Source organism: Spermophilus citellus (genome assembly GCF_964194105.1).
Source record: "Spermophilus citellus genome assembly, chromosome: 3".
Lineage (NCBI taxonomy): Eukaryota > Metazoa > Chordata > Mammalia > Rodentia > Sciuridae > Spermophilus > Spermophilus citellus.
This window is the reverse complement of record NC_138184.1, coordinates 201281266-201294845: the sequence shown is the minus strand read 5'-3', so window position 1 is coordinate 201294845 and position 13580 is coordinate 201281266. Positions and strand designations below refer to the sequence as shown.

Sequence of the window (13580 nt, the reverse complement as noted above, 5' to 3'; positions counted from 1 at the left end):
AAATGAACAAATCTAACTTGAAGAGTAGCTAAGGAAATGAGAAACAGGACCAAAGTTAAAATTACCAATAAACCCAAATGGAAGGAATTAATAAATACGTCTCTACAGTAACATTGAATATAAATGGCTTCAACTGTGCAATTAAAAGACATAGGATGATGGAATAAATTAAAAAATAAGACCAACTATATGTTGTTTGCAAGAGACTCACTTTACAGGCAAAGACAGACACAGACTGAAAGAGAGAATGGAAATTGATATACCATGCAAAAGGAGCCCCAAAACAAACCAAAGTAGCTATTCTCATACCCAACAAAACAAAGTTTAAGCCAAAATTAATCAGAAGAGACAAAGAAGGTCACTTCATACTGGTAAAGGGAACAATCCAACAAGAAGATATAGCAATAATAAATATTTATTCCCCAAACATGTATGCAACCAGTTATATAAAATAGACACTACTCAAATTAAAGACCCAGATACCCCCCAGTACACTAATACTGGGTGATTTCAATACACCTCTCTCACCATTAGATAGGTTATCCAGAGACATAAACTGAGCAAAAACTCTTTAGACCCGAAAAATATAAATTAAATTAACTTAACAGACATCTATAGGATATTTCATTCAACAACAGCTGAATACACTTTCTTCTCAGTGGTTCATGGAACATTCTCCAAAATAGACTATACTTTAGGACACAAGGCAACTCTTAGCAAATACAACCCAATTAATGTAATTTCTTGCATATTATCAGATAATAATGGAATAAAATTAGAAATACACACCAAAAACCCTATATAAACTATATAGGAAACTATATAAACGCATGGAAATTGAACTATACACTTTGAATGATGAATGAGAAATAGAAGAAACAAAGGGATAAATTTTAAAACTCTTAGACTCAAATAAGTATAGTGATACAATTTTCCAGATTGTCTGAGACAGTATAAAGGCAGTTATAAGAGAAAAGTTTATAGCTATGCATGTCTACATAAGAAAATCAGAAAGATTTCAAAGTAAACAACCTAATGATGGATTTTTTCAAGGCCCTTGAAAAAGGACAAACTAATTCTAAAACCAGTAAAAGGAAGGAAATAATTAAGATCAGAGCTAACATCAATGAAATTTATTTTTTTAATTTTTTTTTTAAATTTAGAATAAAAAAATACAAAGGATCAATGAAATGAAGAGTTAGTTCTTTGAAAAGATAAACAAGATTTCTAAGGCCTTGGCCAAACTAACCAAAAGAAAAAGAGAGAAGACCCAAATTAATAAAATTAGAGAGAAAAAAGGAGAAATCACCACAGTCATAACAGAAGTCCAGTGGATCATTAAAGGCTATTTTCAAAACTTATACTTCGATAAATTGGAAATCCTAGAAGAAACAGGTACATTTCTGGACAAATATGACCTGCCCAAATTGATTCAACAGGACATAGGAAATCTAAACAGACAAATAGCTAGTAATGAGATAGAAGCAGTAATAAAAAGCCTTTCAACAAAGAAAAGTCTAAGACCAGATGGATTCTCAGCTGAACTCTACCACACCTTTAAACAACTTTTGCCAGTGTTCCTCAAATTATTCCACGAAATAGAAAGGAATGGAGCACTTCCAAATTCATTCTATGAAGACAGTATTAAACTCATACCAAACCAGATAAGGACACACCAAGAAAAAGAAAACCATAGACCAATAACCTTGATGAACTTAGATGTAAACATCCTTAATAAAATGTGAATTATATTCAACAACATATTAAGAAGATTGTACATCATAACCAAGTTGGTTTTATTCCAGAACTGAAAGGATGGTTTAAAATATATAGATCAATAATGCAACTCATCACATAAATAGAATGAAGGATGAAAATCACTTAGTACTCTAAACAGATATAGAAAACCCAAAGCCAGCTTTATAGTAAGTGGGGAAAAACTGAAAGCATTTCCTTTAAAATCTGGAATAAGACAAGGATGTCTACTGTTACCACTCTTATTTAGTATAGTGCTAGAAATTCTAGTCAGAGCAATTAGGTAAGAGAGGGAAATAAGAGGAATAAAAATAGGAAAGGAAGAAGTCAAATTATCACTTTTGTAGCTGATATGATCCTATATTTAGAGGATCCAAAAAACTCCATCAAAAAACTGCTAGAGCCAATAAATAAATTCAGAAAAGTAGCAGGTTACAAAATCAACATACAAAAATCAGTATATTTTCTATATTCCAACAGTGAATCTGCTGAGAAAGAAATTGGTAGAACACGGGCTGAGTTCGGGATTGCTGACGGGGACGGAAGCGGTACAGCCCCACCCCCCACAAGGGACACTCCACTAAGGTAACCAGCGGCCACCATCTTGGACAGCTGAAGTATCCACCCCCACTCTCCGACAGATTGCAACAACAAACAGGTGTGTGTCACCCAGCTCAGCCCCATACATAGGGGGATTTCGCTTAAAATCTCTCCTAGACTTTCAGGGGGAGGGACTATCAGAGTGAGCCTGCATAAAGACTAAAGGAGAGCTAGAGGCACCTGACCCCCAACCCCCCCCTCCCATCAGCGGCCAAAACAAAACCTGTCTAGCCAGCGCTGGGGGAGGGGCAAGCAGAAAAAATCAAAACCATAGAGTGCCGGGGATCCCAAAAGCCAACGGTGTGACCCCGGAGATCCAGGCTGTCTGATTCGCGCGGCCTGCCCCGAGGCTACAGAAGGCGTGGTGCCCCAGAGAAGGGGTTAACTAATCAGCAGGGAATTAAGTGGCTGCGACACTGTGGTATCCCACCAGCCAAGCCCAAGCCTGCAGTGACCCCCGGGCTGAGTTCGGGATTGCTGACGGGGACGGAAGCGGTACAGCCCCACCCCCCACAAGGGACACTCCACTAAGGTAACCAGCGGCCACCATCTTGGACAGCTGAAGTATCCACCCCCACTCTCCGACAGATTGCAACAACAAACAGGTGTGTGTCACCCAGCTCAGCCCCCATACATAGGGGGATTTCGCTTAAAATCTCTCCTAGACTTTCAGGGGGAGGGACTATCAGAGTGAGCCTGCATAAAGACTAAAGGAGAGCTAGAGACACCTGACCCCCACCCCCCCCCTCCCATCAGCAGCCAAAACAAAACCTGTCTAGCCAGCGCTGGGGGAGGAGCAAGCAGAAAAAATCAAAACCATAGAGTGCCGGGGATCCCAAAAGCCAACGGTGTGACCCTGGAGATCCAGGCTGTCTGATTCGCGCGGCCTGCCCCGAGGCTACAGAAGGCGTGGTGCCCCAGAGAAGGGGTTAACTAGTCAGCAGGGAATTAAGTGGCTGCGACACTGTGGTATCCCACCAGCCAAGCCCTAGCCCGCACTGACCCCCGGGCTGAGTTCGGGATTGCTGACGGGGACGGAAGCGGTACAGCCCCACCCCCCACAAGGGACACTCCACTAAGGTAACCAGCGGCCACCATCTTGGACAGCTGAAGTATCCACCGCCACTGTCCGACAGATTGCAACAACAAAACAGGCACAGAGTACAGTTTGAACTGCTGAGAATCATCACTGAGGGGAAATCTGGTCTAGCAGGAGAAACCAAGGCTAGCAGGAGAAACCAGGAGCCTAGAGGCAAGGCCCTCGCGACTGGGCAGCTGTAAACTGCAGGCCCACCGGCGACAATTCACCCACTGCCCGCGTAACTGGGCGGTAGGAGAACGCCCTCCCGTTGGTGACGGATCACCTGCCCGCGGCCTGTGATACTGGGCGGCTGGAGTCTACCCGCCTGCCACGACCGGGAGCTGAAACCACACAGAGACAGTCCAGTCACACCCCCCCATTAGGGCACCCCGGCAAGGAGACTGGGGCCCGTCATAGCAGAGTAGTGTCGTCACTGGAGCTCGAACGTCGGAATTCCTTCCCAGCGGAATCCACGTTAGCAGTCATACTTCAACAACACAAAGGAGAGACATCAGAGTAATACAGAAACAAAACAAATCTATAGAGGAGAGCAGAAACACGACAATCAAAAAGAGCTGGAAAGTAACGTGGACAACATGAGAAAACAAGGGAAAAAAGGATTACAAACAATGCAAGACTACTCAATTCTACAGGAGGACATAGAAACTTCAGAAACAGGTATAGGGAAAGAACTCAAGGCATACCTAACTCGAATGGAAAGGAATATTAGAGAAGACATGAGACAGCAAGTCCAAGAAATAAAAATATATTTTGAAAATGAATTAAACAAACAAATTCAAATGGCAAAGAACGAGCTCTACCAGGAGATAGAGATATTAAAAAAAAATCAAACAATAATCCTAGAATTACAGGAAACTATAAACCAAATTAAAAACTCAAACGAGAATATTACAAATAGACTTGATCAAGTAGAAGTCAGAACATCAGATAATGAAGACAAGGTTTATCAACTTGAAAAGAATATAGTCAACACAGAAAAGATGCTTAATTCCCACGAGCAATCTATTCAAGAGATATGGGATGTCATAAAAAAACCAAATCTGAGAGTCATAGGGATAGAAGAAGGCACAGAGATTCAAACCAAAGGAATGGACAGCATATTAAATGAAATAATTCTAGAAAACTTCCCAGAGATGAAAGATGGAATGGATTGCCAAATCCTGGAAGCCTACAGGACCCCAAACATTCAAAACCATAATAGACCAACTCCAAGACATATAATTATGAAGATGGCCAACGTACAGAACAAGGAGAGAATATTAAAAGCTACGAGAGAAAAGAGGCAGATTACTTTCAGGGGTAAACCAATTAGGTTAACGACAGATTTCTCATCACAAACTTTGAAAGCGAGAAGATCCTGGAATAACGTATTTCAAACGCTGAAAAATAATGGATTCCAACCAAGAATACTATATCCAGCAAAATTGAGCTTCAAATTTGACAATGAAATTAAAATCTTTCACGATAAACAAAAGCTAAAAGAATTTGCAGCAAGAAAACCAGCTCTGCAAAGCATTTTGAACAAAACACTACAAGAAGAGGATGTGAAAAATAGTGCCCAAAACTAACAGCAGGAAGTAGCTCAGTAAAGGGGGAGGAAAATAACCAAAAAGCAAAACTAACCAAACTAAAATAAATAAATAAAGAAGCATGACTGGAAATACAAATCATATCTCAATTGTAACCTTAAATGTTAATGGCCTAAACTCACCAATCAAGAGACATAGGCTAGTAAACTGGATCAAAAAAACAAATCCAACAATATGCTGCCTTCAGGAGACTCATATGATAGGAAAAGACATACACAGGCTGAAGGTAAAAGGTTGGGAAAAATCATACCACTCACATGGCCCTCGGAAGCAAGCAGGAGTGGCCATACTCATATCGAATAAAATCAACTTCAAACCTAAGTTAATCAAGAAGGACAAAGAAGGTCACTATATACTGTTAAAAGGAACCATCCACCAACAAGACATAACAATCATCAATTTGTATGCACCCAACAATGGAGCTGCAACGTTCATAAAACAAACTCTCCTCAAGTTCAAGAGTCAAATAGACCACAACACAATAATTATGGGTGACTTCAACACACCGCTCTCGCCATTAGACAGATCCTCTAGACAAAAACTGAATAAAGAAACTATAAAACTCAACAGCACAATCAATAATCTAGACTTAACCGACATATATAGAATATATCAACCATCATCAAGTGGATACACCTTCTTCTCAGCAGCACATGGATCCTACTCAAAGATAGACCATATATTATGCCATAAGACAACTCTTAGTAAATATAAAGGCGTGGAGATAATACCATGCACCATATCTGACCATAATGGAATGAAATTGGAAATCAATGATAAAAGAAGGAAGGAAAAATCCTACATCACATGGAAAATGAACAATATGTTATTGAATGATCAATGGGTTATAGAAGACATAAAGGAGGAGATGAAAAAATTCTTAGAGTCAAATGATAACACAGACACAACATACCGGAATTTATGGGACACAATGAAAGCAGTTTTAAGAGGGAAATTCATTTCTTGGAGTTCTTACCTCAAAAAAAGAAAAAACCAACAAATAAATGAACTCACACAACACCTCAAAAATCTAGAAAAGGAAGAGCAAAACAACAGCAAATGTAGTAGAAGACAAGAAATAATTAAAATTAGAGCAGAAATCAATGAAATTGAAACAAAAGAAACCATTGAAAAAATAGATAAAACTAAAAGTTGGTTCTTTGAAAAAATAAATAAGATAGACAAGCCCTTAGCCACGCTAACGAAAAGAAGAAGAGAGAGAACTCAAATTACTAACATACGGGATGAAAAAGGCAATATCACAACAGACACTACAGAAATACAGAAGATAATTAGAAAGTATTTTGAAACCCTATATTCCAATAAAATAGAAGATAACGAAGATATCGATAAATTTCTTAAGGCATATGAATTGCCCAGATTGAGACAGGAAGACACACACAATTTAAACAGACCAATAACAAAAGAAGAAATAGAAGAAGCCATCAAAAGACTACCAACTAAGAAAAGCCCTGGACCAGATGGGTATACAGCGGAGTTCTACAAAACCTTCAAAGAAGAATTAATACCAATACTTTTCAAGCTATTTCAAGAAATAGAAAAAGAAGGAGCTCTTCCAAATTCATTCTATGAGGCCAACATCACTTTGATCCCAAAACCAGACAAAGATACTTCAAAGAAAGAAAACTACAGACCAATATCTCTAATGAACTTGGATGCAAAAATTCTCAATAAAATTCTGGCGAATCGAATACAAAAACATATCAGAAAACTTGTGCACCATGATCAAGTAGGATTCATTCCTGGGATGCAAGGATGGTTCAATATACGGAAATCAATAAATGCTATCCACCACATCAATAGACTTAAAGACAAGAACCACATGATCATCTCGATGGATGCAGAAAAAGCATTTGACAAAGTACAGCATCCCTTTATGTTCAAAACACTAGAAAAACTAGGGATAACAGGAACTTACCTCAACATTGTAAAAGCTATCTATGCTAAGCCTCAGGCTAGCATCATTCTGAATGGAGAAAAATTGAAGGCATTCCCTCTAAAATCTGGAACAAGACAGGGATGCCCTCTATCACCACTTCTATTCAATTTAGTTCTCGAAGTACTAGCCAGAGCAATTAGACAGACAAAAGAAATTAAAGGCATAAAAATAGGAAAAGAAGAAATTAAACTATCGCTATTTGCGGATGACATGATAATATACTTAACAGACCCAAAAGAGTCTACAAAGAAGCTGCTAGAGTTAATAAATGAATTCAGCAAAGTGGCAGGTTATAAAATCAACACGCATAAATCAAAGGCATTCCTATATATCAGCAACAAAACTTCTGAAATGGAAATAAGGAAAACCACTCCATTCACAATATCCTCAAAGAAAATAAGATACTTGGGTATCAACCTAACAAAAGAGGTGAAAGATTTATACAATGAAAACTACAGAACCCTAAAGAGAGAGATAGAAGAAGATCTCAGAAGATGGAAAAATGTACCCTGTTCATGGATAGGCAGAACTAACATCATCAAAATGGCGATATTACCCAAAGTTCTCTATAGGTTTAATGCGATGCCAATCAAAATACCAACGGCATTTCTTGTAGAAATAGACAAAGCAATCATGAAATTCATATGGAAAAACAAAAGACCCAGAATAGCAAAAGCAATTCTAAGCAGGAAGTGTGAATCTGGAGGTATAGCGATACCAGAGGTCAAACTGTACTACAAAGCAATAGTAACAAAAACAGCATGGTACTGGTACCAAAACAGGCGGGTGGACCAATGGTACAGAATAGAAGACACAGAGACTAATCCACAAAGTTACAACTATCTTATATTTGATAAAGGGGCTAAAAGCATGCAATGGAGGAAGGATAGCATCTTCAACAAATGGTGCTGGGAAAATTGGAAATCCATATGCAACAAAATGAAATTGAATCCCTTTCTCTCGCCATCCACAAAAATTAACTCAAAATGGATCAGGGAGCTAGATATCAAATCAGAGACTCTGCGCCTGATAGAAGAAAAAGTTGGCTACGATCTACAAATTGTGGGGTCGGGCTCCAAATTCCTTAATAGGACACCCATAGCCCAAGAGTTAACAACCAGAATAAACAAATGGGACTTACTTAAACTAAAAAGTTTTTTCTCAGCAAGAGAAACAATAAAAGAGGTAAATAGAGAGCCTACATCCTGGGAACAAATCTTTACCCCCCACACCTCCGATAGAGCCCTAATATCCAGAATGTACAAAGAACTCAAAAAATTAAACAATAAGATAACAAATAACCCAATTAACAAATGGGCCAAGGACCTCAACAGACACTTCTCAGAGGAGGACATACAATCAATCAACAAGTTCATGAAAAAATGCTCACCATCTCTAGCAATCAGAGAAATGCAAATCAAAACCACCCTAAGATACCATCTCACTCCAGTAAGATTGGCAGCCATTATGAAGTCAAACAACAACAAGTGTTGGCGGGGATGTGGGGAAAAAGGTACACTTGTACACTGCTGGTGGGGCTGCAAAATGGTGAGGCCAATTTGGAAAGCAGTATGGAGATTCCTGGGAAAGCTGGGAATGGAACTACCATTTGACCCAGCTATTGCACTTCTCGGACTATTCCCTGAGGACCTTAAAAGAGCGCACTATAGGGATACGGCTGCATCAATGATTATAGCGGCACAATTCACAATAGCTAGACTGTGGAACCAACCTAGATGCCCTTCAATAGATGAATGGATAAAAAAAATGTGGCATCTATACACAATGGAGTATTATGCAGCACTAAGAAATGACAAAATCATAGAATTTGCAGGGAAATGGATGGCATTAGAGCAGATTATGCTAAGTGAAGCTAGCCAAGCCCTACAAAACAAATGCCAAATGTCTGCTTTGATATAAAGAGAACAACTAAGAACAGAACAGGAAGGAAGAGCATGTGGAAAAGACTACAGTAAACAAAGACGAATGGGGGGAGAGAAACGGAGAGAGAAGGGAAAGCATATGGAAATGGTAGGAGACCTTCAAGGATACATAAAATTATAAGAGGCTATGAGGGGCAAGGGGGAGGGAAAAAAAGGGAGAGAATTGAACAACAGCAGGGGAGATAGAGAGGGAAGATGGGAGGGGAGGGGAGGGGAGGGGGGATAGTAGGGGATAGGAAAGGTAGCAGAATACAACAGACACTAATATGGCATTATGTAAAAATGTGAATATGTAACAGATGTGATTCTGCAATCTATATTTGGGGTGAAAATGGGAGTTCAAAACACAATTTGAGTCTAATGTATGAAAGATGATATATCATGAGCTATGTAATGCATTAAATAATCAATAAAAAATTAAAAAAAATAAATAAAAAAATAAAAGAAAAAAAAAAGAAATTGGTAGAACAGTTCCATTCACAGTAGCCTCAAAAAACAACAAAAAAGCAAAACTAAAAATAAAACCTAGCATTAAATCTAACCAAGGAAGTGAAAGAACTCTACAATGGAAACTATAGAACACTGAAGAAAAAAATTGAAGACACAAGAAGATGCAAAGATCTTCTATACCCATGCATAGGCAGAATTAATATTGTTCAAATGGGCATACTACCAAAGCAAGGTACAAATTCAACATAATCCCCATAAAAATACCAATGGAACTCTTTATAGAACTAGAAAAAAAAGACAGTCCTAAAGTTAATTTGGAAAAATAAAAGACCCTGAATAGACAAAGTATTTCTAAGCCAAAAAAGAAATAATGGATAGAAAAGTTATGTCTGATTCATGCTAGTCTACTATCATGTACATCTAAAAAGAACAAATTTAACAAAAAGAAATACTGGAGGCATCACAATACCTGACTTCAAGTTATACAACAGAGCTGTAAAAACTGTATGACACTGGCAAAATAAAACAGCCACATAGACAATGGTAGAGAATAGAAGGCACAGAGACAGACCCACACCTCTACAGTCATCTGGTCCTTGTCAAAAGTGCCAAAAATATGCATTGAAGAAAATACAGCTTCTTTAATAAATGGTGCTAGGAAAACTGTCATCTGGTCCTTGTCAAAAGTGCCAAAAATATGCATTGAAGAAAATACAGCTTCTTTAATAAATGGTGCTAGGAAAACTGGTTATCCATATGTACAAGAGTGAAGATAGACCCTTATCTCTCACCCTACATAAAAATAAGCTTAAAATAGATCAAATAATTAAAAATTAGATCAAAAACTATGCAGCTCCTAGAAGAAAATATAGGGTCATCACTCAGGCATATAGGCACAGGCAATGACTTTCTACTCTAAAGGATCCCTAAAGCTTAGAAATAATGACATGAGTTGATAAATGGGATGACATCAAATTAAAAGGCTTCTGCATAACAAAGGAAATAACTAGGAATGTGAAGAGATAATCTACAAAATGGGAGAAACTCTTTGCTAGTTATACCTCTGACAAAGGATTAATATCTAGAATATATAAATAATTCAAAAAACTTAACACCTTAAAACCAAATAACCCAATTAATAAATGGGCAAATGAATTAAACAGACACTTCTCAAAAGAAGAAATACTAGTGTCCAACAAATATATAAAAAATGTTCAATCTTATTAGCAATTAGGGAAATGCAAATCAAAATTACACTGAGATTTCATCTCATATCAATCAGAATGGCCGTTATCAAGAATACAAACAATAATGAATGCTGGAGAGGATGTAGAAAGAAAAAAACAATTTTATACTGTTAGTGGGATTGTAAATTAGTACAACCACAATGGAAATCAGTATGAAGGTTTCTCAAAAGACTAGACACAGAACCACCATATGACCCAGCTGTACCTCTCCTTGTTATTTATCCTAAGGAATCAAAGTCATCATACTGTATTGATATATTTATCCCCATGTTTATAGCAGTACGATTCACAATAGCCAAACTGTGCCTAAGTGTCCACTAACAAGTGAGTGGGTAAAGAAAAATGTGGTATAGATACATAAAGAAGTTTTATTCTGCCATAAAAACTGAAATTATGTAATTTGCAGGAAAGTGAATGGAACTTGAGACCATTATGTTAAGTGAAATAAGCCAAAATCAGAAGGTCAAGAGTCACATGTTTTCTCTCATGGTGGAAAGTAGAGAGGAAAAGGGAAACGACAGATGGGAGGTGATCACATGAAAAACAAAGGGAAATCAGCAGAATATAGAAAGGAGACCAGAGGGTGAGAGGAGAGGAGGGAGGGGTAAGTGCTGAAGAGGGATATTGGCCCAATTATATTGTTATATTGTGTGAATGTATTGATATGTAAAAACAAACCCCATCATTATGTACAACCATAATGTACCAATAAAAAATAAAAATAAAAAAAATTCATCTGAGGGTCTCCATAAAGTCAAACATGGAGAACAGATGAGCTGAGCTAGAATACTGTATCCCCACTACAGTGATTTGCCCAGTCTGTAGACATACAAACAATGTACAGCTGCTTCCACTGTCTTTAATAAAACTTTTCCTGGTTTTAGCATCTTGAATTCTTTTCATTACTCCTGGCTTCACTTTGCAGGTCATGATTAGTCCTGAGCCAATTAGCAAGACTGAGCAACTGGCACAAGGAACACTGTAAACATACTTCAGATGATCAATTCTGTTTATTTGTAGCATAGAGAGAAGTAGTTTCAGAAGTTCTGTAAGAATTATCACATACATTGACACCAGAGATAAGTATTGTTTTAACTTAAATGGTCTCCTTTTTCATTCATTCAACAGATATTTAGTAAATTCCTTCCTGACTCTAGTCCATTGGAAAGGATTTTAAAAGACAAAACAAGTCACACATGAACACTCAAAAAAGTTTATAATGACAAATTGTGATAAGTGCTTTGACACAAGAAGAGGCATAGTGAGGAACTGCTGATATCACCAGGAGGTGAGTGGGAATGTAGGCAGGCAAGGTTAAGGGAGAGCTGCTGGGGTAAGATGGCAGGTGGGTGCAGGGAGGAACTCTGAGGGATAGTCAAGGGAATGAGGAATTGTCCATCTGGTAGGCCACCCAAAGGCCTAAGGTCTAGTAAGGTCTAAGGAATATGGTGTATATGTTCAGTATAGGGCAGTGCCTTCCACACAGAGCTAGGGCACTGGCCCGTTGTGAAGTTACCTGAGTGGAGGAAGACAGACCAGTAGCTGACTCCTCAAGTCTGAGAGACTGAGGAACTCATCCCTGGTGTCTCTGTCTTCTCTACAGAGGCCCTTAGTGCCACTTGAGGTGAGACTGAAGGGTGCCTGCCTTACCCATTTGCAAGCATCATGCAATTGACAGTGAAAACAGTTATTAAAAAAGAATTCTTAATGAAAGGTTTTTCTGAAGTCATCTTGGAGAAAAGACTGGATGAAAAGTGACCACTCTCATCTAATATGAGCTATTAAAGAACATGATGCTATCTTATTTTAAAATTTAGACTTGAAATATTTTATACTTGAATAACTTGCCTGAATATTTGATTTCTTATACATTTTAACACCTTTCAACAGGCAGCTGAAAAGAAGAGAACATTCATGCCCACAGATACTATTTCTGTCATAATTTTTTGGTTGCTCAATAGACATATAATTGATCCTTCCAATACGTGAATCTGTCACCTGACTTACTACTTCTTGTTTGATGATCTGAACCTCAACCCACCTCCATTCCACGGTCACACCTTTGACCATGTCATTTCTATTATAGATTGAATTGCATGCCTTCCCGTTTTGTGTGCCAAAGTCTTAAACACCAGGACCTAAGAATATGGCCTTATTTGGAGATAGAAGTCCTTAGTTAACATGAGGTCATTAGGGTGGACCCTAATCCACTAGGACTGGTATCCTTATACAAAGGGGAAATTTGGGCCCAAAGGCACACATTTAGGGAGAACAGTATGTGAAGAAAAAGCAGAGGTCACGGTCATGTTCTGTAAGCCCAGGATCCCCTAAGATTGCCAGCACACCACCTCCCTAAGGCATGGAACAGGCTCTTCCTCACAGCTGTTGTCTGGGTTTCTCTGAGCAACGCGTTTCTGTTGTTGAAGAGACCCCGTTTGTGGTACCTTGCAGTGGCAATCCTTGTCCTCCTGTTCCTGCTTTCCCCCTTTAACTGGCTTTGTGTGTCTTGGCCACTCATTGTAATCAGTCTCTTCCCTCTACCACTCCCTTCCTAGATGACGAAGCTAGTTAAATCCTCCTCTTCGCTGCTTCCCTCAGTTCATCAGTATATCTTCCCTTCTCTGTGTCAACTTGAGCATCTCACAGTCCTTATAACATGGCTAAAATCAGTCTCCTGATATTTATCCCTCCCACCCCAAACCTGCTCCCCCACAGTCTTATCAATGAAGGGAATTCACCAGTGGTTCACAGCAAAGGGCAGCTGTGACTGCTTCCCTTTCCACACACCTCATATTCGTTATATTTCCCAGGACTTTCAACCTCACCTGCATGGTGTCTGCAGAATCCCACCATTTCTCACATCGCTACTGCTTCCACCCTGGTCCAAGCCATCAACTCTTTGTTGACTTATTCACTCATTGTTACCTGGTCTGT

At 38.7% G+C, this 13580-nt stretch overlaps 1 protein-coding gene across 2 annotated transcripts in view; it reads right to left on the bottom strand.

The window, feature by feature from the left end:
* The window catches only part of SAMD9L (sterile alpha motif domain containing 9 like), a 29881-nt gene that overhangs the window by 9910 nt on the left and 6391 nt on the right, over positions 1-13580 (bottom strand). The gene's annotated exons all lie outside the window — the stretch shown is intronic.